The following is a 21,445-nucleotide window of genomic DNA, read 5'->3' as shown; positions in this document are numbered from 1 at the left end:
CACAATTAAAGTGCTGCATGATGATGTATGTATAGCAATTGTCACAAGTCCTAATTTGGCATTGCCTTGGTTAAGCCAAATGCAACGGAACAGGTGCGAGCAGGTGGCAAAAAAATGGGACTTTTGATTGAGGAACATTTGAATAAATCGCAAGTAGACGGGCTTTCAATAAAGAGTTAAGGAGTTTCCTCTTGGAAAGAAATTCCTTAACATCTCTATGAATCTTATGATTGCAGAGAGAAAAACGTAAGGTTAAGAAGAATATAATAGGGAAAACTTAATCTTAACTTTCAAAAGAGAAGAATTCTCGAAACATTTTTACAAAGGGGAGTTGAAACGAGTTCTGGATTCCGGAAATCCTATCGCTAATAAATTGTTTTTACCAAGTTCGATCTGCCGTTTTGCCCGTGTAACAGGAAAAGTTTTGCCAACTCATCCAGTGTGTTTATGGCCAGAAGAAACCTTCATTATTTATATGCTTATCTCGGTGATAAACTCGCCTCAACGGCATTTGCCTGCGGTGGCCGGGCACTTCCCCCCTTTTTTGCCCATTTTTTTCCTCTTCTTCAGCGACTTAAACAAATCATTAAATACATCGCTTTGCCATCGAGGTGGAGAAAGGGGTGGCTCAATCAAACGCCCATTCTATGGACCATTTGTGCACCTGTCGTCGCAGCCAAAGGCGCCTGGAAATTGCGGAAATGCGCTTCTGCCTTGGCCAGAAAGGTTGCTTATTGGTAGCAGGCAGAGAAGGCAGATTATTGACACAACAATAAAACTGCACAACAATCAAAATAATACAAGATTTACAACGAACCAACGGCCAGTGAAATGAGATGGAGATTCCGATGGGAACGGGGTGTGGGGGATTTGGAAGGTGGGGGGCTTGGCACAAAAAGTGCAATGAAAATGCACAATAAAATAAATAAGCGCATAAAAGGTGAGCGGCGAAAATTTGCAGTAATTTGAGATTACGTTGGCATTATGAGCCGGGCCCGAAGAGAGTGGCCAGAATCGCCACGAGACCAGACCTGCGAAGCCAACGTTGCCAACTTTTACTGCGGCGACAGCAGAAACTCAAAAGAAACCCAGGTCCACAAAGCCGCAGCTGTTAATGAATGGCAATGGCTTTGTTGGTAATGAAGTGTTGGCCATAATGCCGCCATGACGATGACGACCAAGACAAGAGACCCAGTCTACCAGCCAACTATGACGACATTGGCACAGGGAGCGATAAGCCCGATAAGAGGGGGTCCTCGCTTAGTCAGTGGTTTAGGTTGCTCTTAGTTTGGCTTTAGTTTCGGCTTGTCTTTGTCTAGTTTTTCAGGGTGGCAATTAACCTTGACAAAGTTGGGAACTATTAAAGAATTTGGACATAGAAAAGTACAAAGCTTTCACTTTAGGTCAGGAAAAAAGCATTAGGTTGACAAAATAGAGTGTCAGGGAAATATAAGCGCAAACCAGACATATCTAGAGAAACTTTTCGATTTCGAAGTCAAACCCCTAAAAATGTTTCCAGGTATAATCAAATAAATGAAAGAATAATTATATTCTTTAGTAGGTATTTTTTCTAACCTAATTATTTTAACAAAATCTCATAAAAGGATATAGCTCCCAAATGAGCCAAATATATAGCCAAACGGTTTGAATAACATATGCGTCAAGGCTTTCGCATTACCCAAACATTTCTTAAATACCACAAATTTAATTATTACAAAAAATCAAGAATTTGCCATTAAAACCGAAATCACTGCCATAAACTAGGAATTTCCGTTCACCACTGAGGTAATACAAAATACATAATGAATCTTATGTAATGCGTTTACTCATACCAGTAGTAAGCATAAATTATAAACATTTAGCCTAATGGAAAACTTTGATATGGGCATAAAAATATGACATAAAATATTTAACTACCCAACATGGTCGTAAAGCTCAACTATGGAGACAGAAGAAGAACGCCAAAAAAATAAGTATGAAAAAAGAGAGGTAGAGATATGCAAAACGGCGAAGAAAGGCTTGCACAAATCAGACTTTACTTCTTTTTTTTTTGGTAGAAAAAGCCATTGAAAAATCAGTGTTCAAGCTCTGGGAAAAAGAGAGATGCCGTATGAGCCACTGCTGTCCGTTTGCTGTTAAATATTTGTCTTTGATTTAAGACGGAGTTTGGGACTTCAAGCGACACTTCTCCATCTGGGGACCCCATCTACCGATCTCCATTTCCATCTCCATCACCCTTCCCTGACCATTTGCATTGTGTTGGCCTGTTGTTTTTACCAATAGCACGGAGATGTTGGAGGCTTGGCCATGCCAAAGTGACATGCAAGACACAAATCATGATTTGCTGGCCATGTTGCTGGTGGCATCCAACTCGTTTACAGCTGCGCCTGCCGAGACGTCAACAATGAAATTGTCAAGTGTTGACAAATAAATTTGAGGATTTCGAGGAGATTTACTTATGCTAATGAAAGACACTTGTCACAGATACTTCTACTCGCATTCGTACTCCCTCCCAACTCGGCGGCATCGCCTTGAAGTGCGAGCCACGTTGGTTCGCATAAATATGTTTGCTCTTCGGGGCTTCGTTTTTGACCGGGGTCTGGAGTTTGGAGCTGGTAGTTTGGCTTAGGAGCCGGAAAAAGTACCGCAACAAATTCGCAAGCTGAAAGAATTTGAGTAGAAACACTAAATTAGCCAAAGGAGGAAGAGAATGATGAATTTCCTGGAATGGCAGGACTCCAGTTCGTCACATAAATATTTATGGATGTTAATGCTGTGAAGTGAATTGCACACTGAACATTGCAATTTTTCGAGGGGACTGCGCTGGACAAATATGCGCTTAAAACTGCACTTAACAAAAAAAGGGTTTTATTTAAGTCAGAAAATATAGCCATAATATAAATGAGAAATTAATAATAATATTCAATTATTATCAGTGGAATTGTCTAAGTATCCTTTGTCATCTCAAGAAACATTTAAAATCTAACATACCAGATGCGTTTTTATTAACAAGTTTAAAAATTTAGAACTGTTTTGTTCCCCATATTTATTGCAATTTTTATAAGAAGTCTTCTGAAGTAGTGTTTCTTTTGAAATTTAAAACATTTATTTTTTTCAATGTAGAAAGCACTTGAGCATTTCAGGTTGATTGGAGGTCATATCCGTACCTCAGCCTAATTAGAGTCCACCTGCCCGACGGGATCCATCAATCCAGCAACTATCCCTTCGAATCCCAGCACTTCACACGCTCATCAAATTGACGCCTCTGCCATAAATCCAGCTCCAAGACATAGTAAAGAAGTGAAAAATCTCAATTGCCATCTACCTGTGAACTCTGGCCGATAAAAAACAATAAATTTCTAAAATACAACCACTAAATTGCATATCTCGCACACATACTGGTCACATATCAAGTGCCTATTTTGAGGTACACTAAAAACAAAAGTTTAATTTCCTGGCCTTTAGACACCCAACTTTCTTTACCAATTTGTCCTTTTGTTTTCCTAGGCATTGTTATAAATATTCTTAAAATATATTTCAATAACGTTAACCATCAGAAATCTTTAGTTGAAGTGTATAAATGTAAATAATTAACATATATAGACAAATCTGATAATATTTATAACTAAGTTGTTTGAAATTGTTGCTAAAATATGAGTCCTATGGATATATGACCCAAAATGTCACTTTAAAATAAAAAATATATTTTCTTTCTAAGAAATCTTTATAAATATTTATGCAACCTCTAAGACCACTACTTTAAAATGCTCCTTCAGCATTCCTCATTTCTTTGAGTGCATTGCAGCATAATTGAGTAATTAACTCCGAAAGTCACTCGAAACGAAACCAGTTCTCCACTCCACTCGTTCCGCTGGCACTCAAACATGCGCAAGCCGGTTTGCGGAACGAGTGGAACGGAACGGGCCGGAAACGAGTGGCCCGTTGCCAAACGGTCCGCCATTGCGATGTTGTTGTCGACGTCGACGCCGGCAGCGCTGCCGCCGCTTATGCTGGAAAAAGATTCAGATACGTTCGGTTCGAGATACTTTTGGGTTCAGTTCAAGTTGAGCGCTTTCTGACGTTCGTACAACGCATTTCCGCGGCCGTCTGCAATTCGCATCTGCGGCGTGAATTTCGCGAAAATCCAACAAGCAAATTTTAGTTCTAACACTCGGTGTACAAATATCGAAAGTCCCTTTGGGGAATTTGTATTTTATTGAAAAACCCATTCGCCGAATCGCGCAAAAAAGTGCTATAAAGTGCCTGCCTTTACCAGATTAAATATACACATCTAACATATTTATTTTTAAAACCCATTCAAGTGCCAAAGAGAAATGTTTTATGCAATATAAAGTAAATTGCACGATATTAAATATTAAAATCCATCTGTCTGTATAAAATCCGTTGAATGAAAAATTCACAACAAGTGCAAAGCAACAAATTGAAAAATCACTGCAGCGTTGGAAAAGTTGCGGCAAAAGTTTCGCATTTGTTTTTCGGCTTGCGCTTCGTTTTCCCCGCCAGTTTTCCCCCTTTTTCGCGGTGACGCCTGCGCAGCTGTTTGGAAAAATCTAATTGGATACTTTTCTGCCAAACGGACACCGGAAACGGAAGCTGGCTGCCATTTGCAATAGACTAACTAGCGCGGACCTCTGATAAGGTGAGTTCATCAGGATAATTAGCCAGTGCAGCTCAGCAGGAAAGCATCTTTTGTTAGATAAAAACAGAAGCACGTCATTATAAAATTGTTTCACACGATAATGACACTGACACCGAAAAAGTAACTCAATCTGGCGTTTGTCATAAGCTTCAAAACATGCCAAAATAATGCCAGTCAGTCAGTCAGCTTTTGTTTTCCTTTGCTTTGCATCTCGTATCTTGTATCTTGTATCTCGTAGCTGGCTTTTTATAGCCTGCGTTTTATAGTATGATTAAATTTGACAGTTGACAGCATTTTGGCCTTATCTGACTGGCCCAAATCGCTACACTTCCTCTCGCGTGTGTGTGTTTTTGTTAAATGTTAATTGTTGACAATTTCGTATAAATTGACAATTCAACTGGCGTTTTACATGGCTAGTAACAAACATATCAGCATCGGATCACGGCGGTGAGTGTGTGATGTTTGGCCTAATGTATTATTAACTAGGCCAACAACCGAATGACTACGCACACATTAGGCCCGCTTTACAAGGGCGTGATTTAATGGGCCAGTTGTTTATTTTTCTTGACGTTTTTTAGCCCAAACTTGGCTGTAATATCACGCTTAATGAGCGGAAAACTTAACAGGCGATTTACATTGACATTAGTTACTCTATTTGCGGTGGTAATCAAAGCAGTAACTTGACATTGAAGCATGAAAAAGCTGGGCTTATGGGCTGGTGTAACCTAGAATTTTTACGAAGGTAATCTTATATCAAGGGTAGATTAATAATATAAGTTACTGATTTGTTCAATGTAATCACAGAACTAATTCCCTGTTAGGTATGATAAGGGAAATATCTTTAAAGTCTTCTTTATTATAAAAACCCATAAATATCAAATGCACCTCAAATCAGCCAGTGCTGACTTTTCAAATAAATCAACCCGACAGATAACAGTCAAAATCCAATCTAAACTATTCCCATAATTGTTTATCTGACAGCCTGAGATTATTCTGTTTTCAGAGCCCTTAGTTTAAACGTGCTAAAATGTCCAAAAGAAGCTTCAAAGTGACAAAACTTTTTCTTTGCCAAACTATACTTTTTGCACATAAACAAACATGAAAACCCAGGAAAAATAGGAAAAACAAATTTTAGTTTTTTGCCACTTTTGTGTGCCCAAGTCATGGAATGTTTCTTGCTGCAACAAGCATAAACATCATGATGAAAATAAAACAAAAAAAATATTTTGTAAGATAAAAAGCAGCACAAGGTCAGAAAGAGCCGCACCTCGATAAGCAGCTGCCCTTAGCCAACAGTTCTTAACTTGTAACTCAGTGCCCTAAGCTCACGAACGTGGCGACTTCCGTCAGACAAATTTATAGATATCAAAACAAATTTGCAACACGTACTCTCGGCCAATCGAAGTCTCTTTTCTTTTTTTGTGAACCCAACTCTAAGACTAAATTTAAATAAGCGAATGATGTCTTTGTCGGCCTGGTGCTTAATTTATGAGCCCAGGGCTATTATAATTCGCACTGTTCCGAGGCATTTTGCATAAACAAATGTGTCTTTCATGTTTCGTTCATTCTCTACTCCTTTCATTCTTTCTCTAATGTTTATTCAAATCCGCTGGCCAATTGTCTTAGCCGCTTGTCTGTGTCTGGTCTGGTTGTCTAGACTCTAGTCTTCTAGCAGGAAGGAAGCCCAAGATGGAGACTGCACTTGAACTTGAGACCCCTTAAAAGTATTTGTTCCCCGGGATTCTGTGTGGGTTCGGTCGGTGGTTGGTGGCAACCCTTTTTTTGCATACCATATTTCTCCCTTCGCATGTGTGTGGATACTAAAAAAATGCAGAAGGGAGACGTAAAAACAAAAACATGCGACAGCCCATGAATGAAATAAGCCTGGACGACGAGGGTGATATATCTGCGAAGGTGAGGCGACTACGACTCCCCCATAGAGCCACAGAGCTAACCAGATCCAGACAGCCATCATCCCGGGCCCAGACACCTTTGTTTGCCCAGATCTTGATGTCTGGGGCAAGAGTGAGCCGCTTAGTGGCTTCCAGTTTCCAGCAGTCCAGCTCCCTCGCCTCTTGTCAACTATTGTCAAGGCTTTAATTAGAGATTTCTATTGCCATCCTGTGTATTATCGTTATCTCAGCCACCCATTATGTTGATGGATTTAGCTGAGCTTGCTCATTTATATTATAATTAATATATGTATGTATGGCAGACAGGGAATTGAACTTTGCCACTTAATTGAAACTTTTGCCTTACCCACACACACAGGCAACACGGCGTATACGTGATATAATTGCAACTGCCAAAAAGTTATGCCAAGCAGTTAGTCTCTGAAACTTACTCAGGGCATACTTGGGTGAAATATTAATTACACATACTTATTGGCAAATTAAATTAACCCAGCCAGATATCATGATGAGTTTTTGGCAAGAGTGGTAAAGTTGCTGCACACATGAATCCAATTAGGTCTTCATACTCGAGTGCGTACAAAATGGTTTTGGGAGTTCATTTCAATTGGCTTCAATGAATTATTTCATTCAAGAGAAGATAGATTATATTAACATGCGAATGGAAGACTAATCTTTTCTAATAATTTTCAATTATGGAACTTAAATATAATTTATTAAAGCATTCGGTCGCTGATATAAGCTAAATTGGTTAGAAAGTCTAGTTTAGGAATGTTCATGTGTCATCTACAATTTAATGTCATTTAAGTATTCAATTGACACAATCAGGTAATTTAAATAAATGCAAATAAATTCCACAAGCAATCATTATAAGGCTTGATTTTCGTTAATTAATGTTATCATTTTCAAAAATCTGCGTAGAATATTCTGTTAATCCATAAAGTATAACATTAGCTGTTTGATATTTTAATATGTTCGGAGTCCTTTTAATGAGCTTCTTAATCTAAGAATATTTATGTGATCTGTCCAATCAAATGCCATTTCAATCGACACTAAATAAAATGTTGCATAATCAAAAAGAACACACATTTTGCTAATTCCATCTTATCTATGATATTTAAATGCGGTCTAACAAATAAAGTATACTTAGGTTAGATAATACTTAAGGAGGAGAAAAAGAATTGGTAATCGAAAGGGGACATCGACTGGCAACTTTTTCTATATCTCCCAAGATACACAATAAAGAACACGCCGACGCCGAACAACGACTTTGATATGGGCGTATGATGAGCTCTAATTTCGAAATTATACAAGATTGGCTGTGAGAAGAAGAACTGGAGCTGAGGATAGGGATCTGAAGGGGCTGTCAGCTCGGAGGCCCGAGTTTCGGTTTCGGTTCGGTATTCAGCTCCTCGCCGTAGTTCTTCTTGTTGTTGTTGGCCACATAACAAGTTAATTTTGATGTAAATTTCTGTTTTGGTACCCTGAGCGAACGAACGAATGGCAAAAACCGAGACAACAACGAATCGAAAAAAAAGAAAAAAAAAATCGAACCGGTTAACATAATCACTTAATTTTGTGATTGTGTATCTGTATCTCAGAATCGGCATCTGTGTGTGTCTCTGGCATCGTTTTCAGCTCGTAATCGTCTTTTGGAACTCAATACCCAAACCCATACCAAAACCGTTCGGTTTCGTGGTCTTTGTGTAGAAGTGTCAATATTATTAAGTGATGATGTCCCCATCTGCGGCTCAAACTTTGATAAACGAGCCGATGCTGTAAATAAAACAGAGTAACAAAAAGCGAGATAAAAAACCGACAAAAGATAAATAAACAGAGGCCGACTAAGCTCTAACTCATCCGAGTTGATAAATTGTATCTATATTTATGTATGTTGCTACCAGCAAATAATTTACAATGTTTGAGCGGGCAAACTAAAACTGGCAATGGCAAAAAATGTGTGAAACAAAAGAAAAAAATTTGAAAATAAAAGCAAACAAAAATAGCAAAGCCGGCAAAAGCGAAAACACACAAGCAAACACAAAAAAGTAGCTAAAAACAAGCGCAACATAGGGCCAAAAGAGAAAAAAACGTCGAAACAAATGCTGAATTATTAGCACACAAATCGCCGGCAGCTGAATAAGAAGAAGAAGCAGGGTCAGTGGGTGGGGCGGGGGTTTTGTTTATATTTTTATTTTTGCTGCTTATTCATGGCAGTAGTCACAACAAAAACAAGAACAAATTGCTAAGAAAACAAAAAATTGCAGAAAACGCAACACGTGAAAACCGCAACAAAAACCTGGCACTGCAAAAAAAGTGGGGTGGGTTCAGAAAAAAAAAAACACAAAACAAAAACAAAACCACACAGAACAAACTAAAGAAAACCAGCCACAAAAACGCCACTCGAATATGACGAAAATAAAAACTAAAACACATAAACTCGCCTGCATTTGGCTCCATATGAATGAGGCAGATGTGATGGGGAATGTGGAAAAGTTCTGCTTCTGGCAGATATCCACAAGATTCAGATACTCGAGATCCTTGAGATTGCCGTTTTGCCAAGTGAACTTGTGGAGCAACCCTCGCAGTCGCAATTACCCTGCATCGTCTGCATCCTCCGTGTGTTTTTCTACATTTTGCCAATGTGCTCGTGTGTGGGTAACCATGCATTTATGACGATTTTAAGCTTGCAGGCATCATCAGCAATGCAGCGCAGGGATGCGCGAGGTAACCCAAGCTAAACAAGCGAGCGTTAAAACCAAACTAACTATAAATAAAACAAAAAGTCAACAATAGCAAAAAAATCCACAGAAAGCAAGATGAACCTAGCCGCAAAAGGGGGAGGATAACACACACCACACAAATACTACACACAGAAAAACATCAATTTCTAGATTATAAGTAGTACATATCAGTGGGGTTTCGAAATTGTAACGCAATCTATAAACCTGAAGATACAACAAAGAAGAATAATCCGTTGAAAAAAAGAATTCCAAAAGTATCTTAAAAATTATTTCGACCAAGCAGTTGGTCTAAATGGTGTTTTTAACTTTAAAGTATTGTGTCATTATCTCTTAAATTATACAAATTGGGAGTAAGGATAAAAAAACTATCAACTTGTTTAGTTGGTTAAAAATAATGTTAAGCATTTTAGAAGTCGTTTCCATTGATATTTTTATTAGTTGTTTACAGTTTAGAAAAATATCTTATAGATACACTAAAATATATATTTATAGGTATGGGGAAAATATCTGAAGAAAGTTTCTAAGGATTGTCTCTTCAAATATATGTAATATATTTTGTATACATATTTTCTCCTCTGTAGGCAGCTGAGAAAGCGAATGCTGGGCGAGAGAAAACAAAGCAAAATAATAATACAAATAACTATAGATGCATAGATACGAGAATAGTTAGATGGACGAGCGGAGGATGTGCCATAGCGAACCGCGCTTCTGCCTCCCCCTCCAATTGCAAATATCCCCAAGTCCCTGCTCCAGTCTCTCCACACTCATCATCATCATCGTCGTCGTCGTCGTTGTTGTCTTCTCAGCCGTTGTCGCTGGGCGATCGCGTAGCCATAATTGTTTAGTTAGCCCAAGCGGCCAAAAGCGTCCCGCCCCAGCCGATACTTTTGCTTTGGCCCACCTGAGAGCTACGCTATCGGCGGTTAAGTCACTGTGGGCCAAGGAACTTTTAGATATGGGTAGCTTGGAAAAAGAGGAAATACAAATTTAAGATGGATTAAGATCTAGAATTAATCAAAATAAGGGAGACTTAAACTAAACTCTAAACATATCAATGATTTCTGTAATAGATTTAGTAAAGTATATATCAGTCTTTGAACATAAATTAGTAGTAGTAGCCGTATGAGATCATTTAAAAAGCAACCCAAGGAAAATGGTATATAGTTCAGAAAAATTTATAAAAATTAAGTTATAGGAAGATATCATATGGGTTGATATGGTTTTGTTAAATAAATCCAGTCAGTTGGTCAAAATGAGAGCAAGACTCTTAAGGCCATAATATTTTAAGCACTGGTTTAGTATGCAACACCTTTCTAGTAAAATGTTCTAAGACTGTTCTAAGAGTAATGGTTACTTAAATCCAAAACTTTCTAGGAAATCCCTAGACACCTAATACATTTTGGAGACACTATCCCAGGCCACTGTGCCTAGTCGCTGCTGCTCTTTTGTGCAATCATGCGCAGGCAATAAGCGATGGAGCCGCCGACGCTGTTTGGCTTTCTGGCGATGCTGCAGCTCACTCCCTTTAGGCAGGGGCCACGGATCGGGTCCAATCCGGCCAAGAAGAAGGCTCAGTTCGTGGCTTAAACCTGATTATGAGTGGCCGCGGCCCCAACTGTTTTGTTGGCTTACATGTTGTGTATTCTAACACGCTGCGGACGTCCTCATCATCATCGTCGACTTGGTCGTCTTGGTCGTCGTCATCGTCTCTGGGATCTGCTGGATCTGCTGGGCAAACAAAATGCGTCTTTAATGCAAACATGCAGCAGCAGCAGCAGCAGAAGCTTCCTTTGAAGTTGGTGGATAGCTGGGTGGATTTCCAGGGCGGGGGATTGGGAATGAGGGCCAGAGGAAGCTGGCGAGGCCATTGCATGTGCGTACAAAACTTTAAACAGGAATTTTAACAACTTGCTTTGTACTTTGCTTGTACTGCCCCTTGCTGCCTTGCTGCCTTGCTGCTTTTCAGCGAGCCGGCGAGCGATGAACGTTCGAACAACCGCAAAACAACATTCAACTTGCAGCACTACAACAACTGATTTATAAAGAAAATTTCTATGCGTCGTCTTTGGCAGCGAGGAGAGCCCAAAAAGGAAGTGCATGCCGTCGGCGGACGGATTATGGAGGGGTCAGGTGCGATGGGGGATCGAATGCAGGTAACTGCATGCCAGACAACGTGCCACAGGCAGCAGAAAGCAAAAAGCCGTGGCAGCGGCGATCGCAGCCAATTAGAAGATTTCATATTTATGCCACTATGCATTTCAATTAGTCGCGAAAAGCGAGAAAAAAGTGTGCGAGAAGGCCAAAGTTGAAAGGCGGATGCAGGGGTTACGAAAGTCAGTCAGGTGCCAGCGCTTTTATTAGAGGTTTCTACATAAAAATGTTAAAAAAATGTAATTATCTGACAGCCGAATAAAAAAAAAAAAATAATAATCTTCTATATCTCAGTCCTTTTATTACCATGATAAGAAGTTATTTTCTTATATTCAAGTTAATTCAAGAACACTATTTATTGTATCTTAAGCTTCTATCTACACACTTGTAAATTTGATTACCTTAATTCAATGTTCTACTTCCAATTCAGTTGCAATAATATTATTTATACTAACTACAATTGCAAACAAATGTAAAAGCTAAGGCAAACAAACAACAATTGAATGTGAATATTAAAATTTAATTACAGCTGCTAAAGATTGCATTTACCTAATCGAGGTCGTTATTTCAAAGTTTTTCATCAACTTTTTTTTTCAATAAACAATCGGTTGGTTCAATGTAAACATCTTTATGGCTTCACCATCAATCATCCCACAGATTTCATCTCTGTGCATTTCAATTAGCCATCGCCGGGGTTAAAGTTGAGGCAGAGCCACCGGCACATCAAAGCCAGCCATCATCAATACCATAACATAAGCCCATAAAAAATAAACAAAAAATATGAAAAACACAAAAACAGGGGCAGCTGGTATCAAACATCTCCGGCAGTTCCAACTGTAGCGCCAACAACTTGTTGCCTTATCGCGATAATTAACAAAAGTTTAATAGTCGCCCCCGGCGATCCTCAGCTGCTACCTCGTATTTATATTCGATGAGTTCACGCCGGGTGGTCAGCGTTTTTTTTCTTGTGGCCCAAACTACGATGGTTATGAAAAAGCTTATCTGGTGTAATTAAAAATTGCCACTTGCCGCACACATTTTAATTATGGATGCGAAAATGACAGACGCACGCAACGCTTGGCGAACGATGAAAAACGAGAGTCTCGAACGTGGCCCAAAAAGAAGGTCAGGGCCGGAATATATTTTTTGGCGGCTATAAAAAACTGCATTGCAAAAAGCCATCGAATCGATAGATGTCGAATCCGCGGCACTTGTGACAGCTGTTCCACATCGGAGGAGCTTCTGTCAGCTCCCAAGCTGTCTGGCCACGGCGCATCAACATCAACATCAAAGTCACGTCTGTTACACATTTCTCATAATCGTTGAACTCGAGTGGCTGGCAAAATGCGTTCGGCAGCCTTTTTGGCGAGCTGAGCGGAGGAAAAACCACATTGAGATGTTCAGCTTTCGACTACGGCTACCGCTCTCAAGTGATGACACATCAAGGTGGCCACGGATATATATGCTATATAGTATGTTCCAAGAGCAGCTCAAGTGCAGCCCGATGCAGCTTTCCTTTTACTTTGAGCCGAGCACGTCTTAGATGGAGTGCTCAACGCTGGCAGCTCCAGCTGAGCGGGGATCGTCTTGAGATAGGCATCTTTCAGGGGGTTTCTATCTTGGAAACTAAAAAAAAGTATCTTTTTGAGGTCACTCTTCACTTAGGGTATTTTAAATACTAATTGGATAAGCGATATATTCTAAACATACTTTTCGAATGACCTTTGATGCTTAAGGATATAAATATCTATTCATCACTATTCCATAAAAAGGGTTGTGTTATTTTTAAAGAAAATCTGAACACTAAATATTTTTAGGACCTATGATTCTTTATATATATACATCCTAAAGATTGGGTTCTGTGTAAAAATACTCGAAATATTCTAAATGCAGTCAAACTGGTAAGGTTATAAAATAACATCTTATTCTCTTATTGGTTCGTTAGATTTTAACTCACGGCGTGAGGTAAATTTTGCAATTAATATAGCAAATATAATTGTGTAATTACTAAGATTCTTCTGTATAAAATACAGGCTTAAAACGAAAATTACATTTTAATCGTTGAAATTATTTCTGTACAAGCAATTGCTAACTTTAAACGTATGCCAATAAGTCATTAAAGACAATAGCTTATTATTATAATAAACAACGATTGAATTAAATGGTATTTTCTTGACAGCTTCGAATTATTACTTGCAACTATTTGCATGGCATATTTCTGGTGTCCTTGACATGGAGTTTTGCAAAGCAGAGCTTTAACATTGTTTGCCTTACATCGATGGAGTATCTCGTTACACCCCTGTAGACACAATCTCACGCCATCCCACACGAACTTATATCGATATATATATATATTTAGTACAGCACATATGTTCGTGCCTGGGTGAAGTCTCTTCGACAGGCATTTAGCAACAATAAACAATAAACGTACACCAATAAATGACATCAGTTTTATTAAAAATAAATCCGAAAACGCCAGCCAGCTTTGACAGGCGACAGCGGCTAAAAGCCAATCACCGACGAGTTTGGGTTTTGGTCAGTGGAAATGGAGGTAGAGCTAGAGGTAGAGGTAGAGGTCCAACGTAAAGCCAAGACACCTGTGCGCTCCAATCTTCAAGCGAAACGTGTTCGCACGCTGGCAGCTTGGAAAAGTTGGCAACTTGGCAACTCGGAGCGCTGAAGCGGCGTGACGCCAACAATAGGCAATACAACAACCTGACCTTTCTGCAAAAAATAGAATAAAATAAAATGAAATAAGAAAAAGTCTATGGAGGGTATGGAGTCGAGACCCCGAGATGAGAAGAGAACCCATGAACACACCCACCCAAGAGACTCCGCATTCGTCATGCCCAAGGGAGTGCGAGGCCTGAATGAGCGATGTGGGTGAGAGGTGGGGTTTGGATGGGGTTTGGACAGGGACTTTTGAATGGAGATGGGGATGGAGGATGGGGCACAGGGACAGGGAGTTACGGCTGCAGATGGGGACAGACGAGCTCATCAAATTCTCGCATGTTGCCCTGTCAAACTGCACCAGTGACAACGCCATCTGCAGCTGCTGCTCTCGCTGCAATTCCTTTGAAAAATTCCACCAGTTGCAGTGGCACTGAGGGAAACAATCGAAAAGGAGGTTACCACCAAGAAAAATGAGTGGTTATTTCGGAACTATATATAGGAAATTTTAAAGGATTATTCATCTAATCTTGTTTATAATACATGGGTATTACATGCAGATAGGTACTATGAAATGTTAGCCTTTTTTAAGATTTACAAGATCATACGAAATAAGATATATTAACTATATGATAAATGATGATGCTACCCAATTACAAATTAAATTAGACAATATAATCTTGCATACATTATTTAAATCTTGTACTATGAAATGTAAGGTCTTTTTAAGAATCTTAAAACTTAAAAAATAAGAAATAGTAATTATAAAATAAATGGTGATAGTACCCAATTACAAATTAAATTAGACAATATAATCTTGCTTACGTTACTTAAATCTTGTTTATTTTCCCGCTAAAACTTGGCAATTTTCTGCACAATAAAATCATAAAAGAAATGCTCACCGCTTTCTCTTCGCATATCTTATTTCCTTCGGTGTAGCTTTCCTGCTTTTGTTTGTTTTTGCGAGCCTCCCCATAATGTTTTTATGATGACCCACGGCGCAACATTCTCCGCGCAGCTTCTGCCCCCCGATTCCCTGGCATTATCCACCCAACTGCTGCCTTAATCCGCTGCTGTCTTTATTTTTGCAACTGGCTGCAATTAGCTGCAGTTGCCTGCAACTATTCTTGCCACACACGGACACACACGAAAGTCTTTGGCCCAAGCATGCCAGACTGGATGGCGTTAAGACGGCCAAGCGTAAAATTAATTTTACAAAAATATATACAAGTATATATAAAAGGAGATACTTACCAGCAAAAGTGAACGGGGGAAATGCAATGAAATTTGAGCATCGATTGTGGGTCAGACCCATTGACAGGCCAAATACACAGCTGGCTGCAACTCCCTCGAAAAAAGCGATAAACTGGTAAGTGTACGTATATGATATTAAAAACTGGATGGGTAGACGCCACTGGCAGCTGCCGATTCTCCAGGTAGCCAAAGCCAAACGCGAAGACACCGCAATCCATTTCAATTGCAGCGTCGCGTTTAAGATTACGCAACCGATTAGCCAGGCAGCTGGAAAATGCAGCCCATGGAGAGCAAAGTATGAAAAAAAAAAGGAGTTACTTGGGGGAAGCACGCGTTCCTTGGCCAGCAAACTTGTTTGTTAGATGGCCAGCTAGGTGCGATTTTTCCGGCACGTGCCCATCCATAACTTACGAACTTTTCGTGATCTTCTCAAATGACAAAATGCGCCGTCTGCTCTTGACTTTGCCAAATCGAAAAAATAACTTGTGTATAAATCGTTTGTGTGGCTCAGCAATTCTTTTATGTGGCAATTAAAAATCAATGTTACAAAAATTTCATTGCCAAAAAAAAATGTTGAGGTTCTGGCACATTTTCGAGAACGTAGAAGTCAGCAAGAAATTTTCTGCTTCTTGGGTAAAACTTTTCATTTATTAATCAGTGGCATAAAACGACAAGTTTGTCAATAAGAGTGCAGTTGGGTGGGGCGGGTGGTGGAAGGGATTGCAGTGGGTGCAGGGGGTGGCTGGTGGTGGTGCAATCAACTCGGAGACACAGACATAGCGCAAACAAACTGCAAAATGCTAAAAGTGAAGCTAAAACTGCATAGCAACCAGAGCAAGGCGGAAAATGAAGAGTCGACAGGGAGATACTGCAGGCTTGCATTTTTAAATAATTAAAATACCATTCAATTGATGTAAAAGAAAATTTGATTTTTTAATTCTGGATTGAAAAACATAATCTTAGTAAAGCATTATATTAAAGACCCACTTTACGAATTCTAAAATTTTTTTTAGTAATTTAACTATTTTTAGAATTTGAAAAATTCTTAGGCAGATACAATGGTTTTTTAATAATTAAACGTACCCAATTTTTAAAATTATAATCCTAATCATAACAAGTACACTGAAAAATGTGAAATTACCTATATATAAGGAGGTATTACCTAAAAAATATATATATCTATTTAAATAATAATATATTACCATAAATTTCATTGAAAATAAAAATTTCCTAAGATATAAGGCCAGTTTAAAAGTACTTTATTCTACATTTAAGGCATTGCCAAATTGTTAGTGCCTTCAAGGTTTATTCATGAACTTTTATAGATAAAAAAAATTAGTCTTAACGATGTACTTAAGAAGTGATTAAGATTGATTATAAATGAATATGAAAACAATTTCGTTGTTTTTGAATTTATAATTTTAAGTACTATAAAATCATAAAATTATTCAATTTCAATTTAAGTCTTAGATTCTTTGGTCTGTAATTTCTCCATTTACGATGTTATCCTTCAATGTATACCCCATATCCTCCCTCTACAGGGTATCAGAACAACTCAAACAACATCCCGCTGCAGTATGCAGTCAAAGTTGACTCTTTTACGCATTTTTAAGCGCTCCTCTTCCCAGCCTCCCACAACCGGCTTGCCCCCCCTCGCACACACGCCCCCCGCCTTCCATGACCGGCTATATAGTGTGGGAAAAGTGGGCGTGGCCAATGGGCATTAAACGGTATATTTCAACTTTAGCTCAAGCTCTTGCTTTTGTTGCCGGCCTGGGTTCGTTGATTTCATTTGGTTTTACTTGTGTGTTTACTCGTTTTTGTGTTTTTTATACCCTTGCAGAGGGTATTTCACTTTTTTTTTTTGTGTTTTTTGTTTTATTTTGCCTTGCTGCAATTAATTGAGGAACGACGACTAAAAAGAAGAGATTTGAAAGGGGAGAGGCCGAAACATACAAACAAACAAACAAACAAACAGAGACGTCATGTGAACTGTCTGGGACAGTCTTTGTATCCCATATCCTGTGAGCTTGTCCATTAATGGGCTCCCCTAATCAACTCAACTTAGTCCGGGGCCCAAAAAGGGTGGGGGGCATATAATCAGACAGTCATGCCTGCTCATCGGGCAAAAGGAACTTCATCATTGGGTTGGCGGCACCGGGCTAAATTGATTCATTAGTCAAAGTGACTCTTGTTTAGCAACGTCTGAACTGCATTCTATGCGATTCGATTTGCGTGCGCCTTAGCATTCATTTATTTATCAAATTGCCTTTGATTTGTCAATTAAGTATGCTATTTATGCTTATTAAAGCTGGCGCCATAAAGGCAAAAAAAAAAAAATAGTAAAACAAAAATCGAAATGCTAAACACGCCCAGTGCCAGTAAGTTATTCCACGGGGCTAACCAACCGGTTGCTGGCCAATCTCGTGGGCCTTTTGGCCAATAGCCGTGCTGGCCAACTGGTTGATTGGTCTCCAACTGTTATCAATAAATGAGCCGCTTGCCGTTTTGATTGTGTCACATTTTGTGTTTATTACCCGGTCCATATTTATGGCAACAAAATCTATTTTTATTGCCGAATTAATGTTGTATTAGATCGCTGGCAAATCAACAGGCGGTCCCGGCCAAATGAAACCAGTTATCCCTTTAACGGTTGATATCTAGTAACCACTCTCCCACGCAACTGCCAAAGCCTTTTGGCCATTGGTTTTTTAGCTAATTCCCACAGCGGTTTGGCTCTTTGGGTTGGTCAACACAATACACCAAGACTGCACCCTACGCAATAAATGGCGGCACACATTTATTTTGCCATTTTTGGTAGAGTTGCGTGCAAATTGATGGAGAGATTTCCGCGTTTCCATGGGGTAGAAGTTAATTAGAGAGCTACAAAAGAGGATTTTATAGCGGGTGAAAGTTTCCCCGGGGGGTTGTGCATCAGATTATTTATTCTGCCTATTAGTGGCTTTAATTAAAAGAGTTATTGGAGATGTATTTATGATGCTTTATAAATATTTGTTGAGTATTTTAGCGCTTTTATGTTTTCAATGTTTAACTGTATTTAAACCAAACGTTTCGCATAGCATCTAAACATTTTGAGAATCGCAGAGAAAGGCGCTTTAAGAGCTATCACTGGAACTTATAGCAGGGCTGACTTATTTTGAAAATAGGTTGGGGACTTGATGTTTTGAACTGTTTAAGAACCCCCGGAGAGCTTACAAAAATCTCAAGATTTCGCATCAGTGCACCAGAATAACCAGCTACTTATTCCCCATACTTTTACTTTTCACCCCGGCAAAAAGGCAAAGAGTCAGCCAGAGATCAGCAACTGTACGATATCTATATGTAATCTATATATAGTGACAGCAGCGACAGGGGAGCGGCCCAAACCATCGGAGTGTCACCTTTTGCGGTTCTCAGTTCAGCTCCGATCCCCGATCTCCGATCTGCGGTCCCCGGATCCCCGGATTCCGCCATATAACCGCTCCGCGTCCGCTGTCAGGCGTAATTTTATACGATCAGCTTTCGATTTGGCTGAAGCCTGAGGTTAAAAATTAACATGACCAGAGTCGGCGATAAGTTGAGATTGGGATTGGGCTTTCGGCTTTCGGCTTTGGGCCAATACCACCGGCAGCAGCCCCAACTCAATGTAATTTTGTGGTTTTCGTACCAAAAAAAACAGAAAAAATACAGAGAAATAAAAAATAAAGGTAAAAGAGGAGAGAATGCCAAACGTTGTCGGGCGAAGTGCAATTGATATGGCCAAGGGACGCGAACGATGAAGCGGATTCGGATTCGATTGTCAAAGCCATGTAAAAATATATGTATGTTGGTGGGTATCTGTGTGTGTCAGTTGCCTGGCGGTCGCACCACCCCCACCCCCTTTTCTCCACCCTCTGATGAGCTGTCTTCCCCTTGGCTTTATGCGATATGAATTACACAAGTTTCCTGGCACTTTTGTGCGAGCGTTTTATGGTCGTTTTCCTCTTTATTATTATGCAGCTATATGAGTGTCCCTGTACGTATACAGGGATGTGGAAGTGTGCGTTATAATATAATAATTAAACGAATTGCCAAAGTGTGTCCGTAGCAGACGTGCGTCGTTCGTCAGGAGCGGAGAATGCAAATTAGGGATGGGAAATATTCATTTTTGGGACAGGAAATGGTTATTTAAGAATTTAAAAAAGGAGGGAGGTACGACAACATTTATTTATCTTTAAATTACCTCCCAAGAACTATTTTTGGTTAAGCAAATAGTTTAATAATCATTTGTATATTATAATATGGGAGTAAACATTTATCTGGCAAACTGTTTAATTTCTTGTATTAATTTTAAATACATTTAAATCTCTTCAGCAATTTATAAATATTTCCAAATACCCGCAGAAAGGTTCAAATCCTTGTCACGACCTCCTCTCTATCGCTAGTACATGAGTGTGAATTTTTCGCTGAACTTTTTAGAAAGCCAGCAGGACGCACCGACCAAGTTCCACTCGTTCGCCTGTCGAAAAAGGGTTTTTATTTCAGCGGCCTTTATTTGTTTTTTCTTTTCTCGCCTTTTTCCCTATGCTCTGTTCTTTTACACTCGAGGTGTCAATTTCAACGCCCTTCTTTTGTTTGGCAAGCATGCGAATCTACATATATAATCATGTATATGCATATGGATATTATATGGCGAGTACATGGTTATATATATGGATATTACCCTCGTTTTTAATTTCTGCCAAATTATGCAGAATGTTTGCTTGCCCTCTCGGGGGTTAACAAATAAACTCTGCACTGGCAGAAAATACCGGGGGAAATAAATCTACAAAGGCGCGACCACACCCACTGAAATCGTGGGAGCGGTAGACGCCCACAATCATGTTTGGGCATAAATATTGGTACATTTTGCGAATTAAAAACGTAAGTCTTTGATATGAGGATGTGAAGAGAGAACACAGAAAAAAACCTAATTAAGAAAATATTTTAAAAAATATAAAGTATTGGGAGAGCAAAAAATATCTAGAGACTACTATAACATTTTGAGAATCGCATAGAAAGGCGCCTTATGAATTGTATCTTGCAGTTTTCAGGAACTAATTTATTTCATTTTCGCACTTGGTAAACATATAACATAATTTTATTATGAACTCTTTTTAAGGCCACCTTTTATAATAAATTTATATAGCTAGTATGTTATATAATTTAAGATTTATAGCTTAAATTTATATGCATTTTTGTGTGTGTTCTCCACATAGGCAGGCTCTGTGGGGCGTTGCAGTATCAGCACCTCATCCTTTGGCTCACACACATGTGTCGCCTCTACTCCTTTGCATGAATTATTTCCTTTTTGGCTTCGCAGTTTATTATTTTTTTTTTTTTTTTCATTTTTTGGGTGTGTTCTGCAAGTGGGCTGGCACAACTGGCTGTGATGGGTGGATTGGGGGAGGCGGTAGGATGCTGTGGGGGGCGTGGCCTGTTGCATTTGCATGTGCTCCACACAACTGACAACTCAATAAAATGTCGCTATTTTAATTTCGCCTTGATGTCGTCACGCGGATGTGACATAAGGCCGCACCACCGCTTCCACTTTTGCTGATTCAGTTCGCAGCTGCAGCGCGCAGATGATGATGATGTGTATATTGCCATGGAGCATTATAAGTTTTATGGCTTTGATACCAGGAAAATGCAACAGAGTAGAAAATGTGGGGAAGCAGTTCATTAAATGAAAACCGCAGAAATTGAGCTGGTACTAAACGGGAAACAAACTTAAGATGTTGCAGCTCGTAAAAACGTTAGCCAAAACTTGTAGAAACCAATATTTCGTGGGAAGGCGAGGAAGTTAGCTAAACTTGGAACGAAGCCTTTTGTGGTAAAATCTTTCAAACCGATTAGAAACCAATTATTCCGCAAATTATCAAAATCGAATTATTAGGCTAGGGAGTTTATCAATTTTACACACTTGACACTTTGAAAGTCAGAGAACCAAAAGTCCTTAATTACAAATTGTAATTCTTATTATCCGCAAAACATATTGCTGATAATTAGGAAGCCAAAGCCGCTGAAAACAATTGTTC

The 21,445-nt window shown here is 39.2% G+C and overlaps 1 protein-coding gene across 1 annotated transcript in view; it reads left to right on the top strand.

The window, feature by feature from the left end:
• The first annotated feature begins 4,075 nt into the window (after positions 1-4,075).
• LOC119555065 overlaps positions 4,076-21,445 on the top strand; it is a 66,252-nt gene continuing 48,882 nt past the window's right edge. The window contains exon 1 of the mRNA XM_037866272.1: positions 4,076-4,660. The gene's annotated coding sequence lies outside the window, so the exon portion shown is untranslated. The remainder of the gene's footprint in view (positions 4,661-21,445) is intronic.

This window comes from Drosophila subpulchrella, chromosome 3L (genome assembly GCF_014743375.2).
Source record: "Drosophila subpulchrella strain 33 F10 #4 breed RU33 chromosome 3L, RU_Dsub_v1.1 Primary Assembly, whole genome shotgun sequence".
In the NCBI taxonomy this organism is placed as follows: domain Eukaryota; kingdom Metazoa; phylum Arthropoda; class Insecta; order Diptera; family Drosophilidae; genus Drosophila; species Drosophila subpulchrella.
Note: the sequence above shows the minus strand (reverse complement) of the source record. Positions and strands in the feature narration are given on the sequence as shown.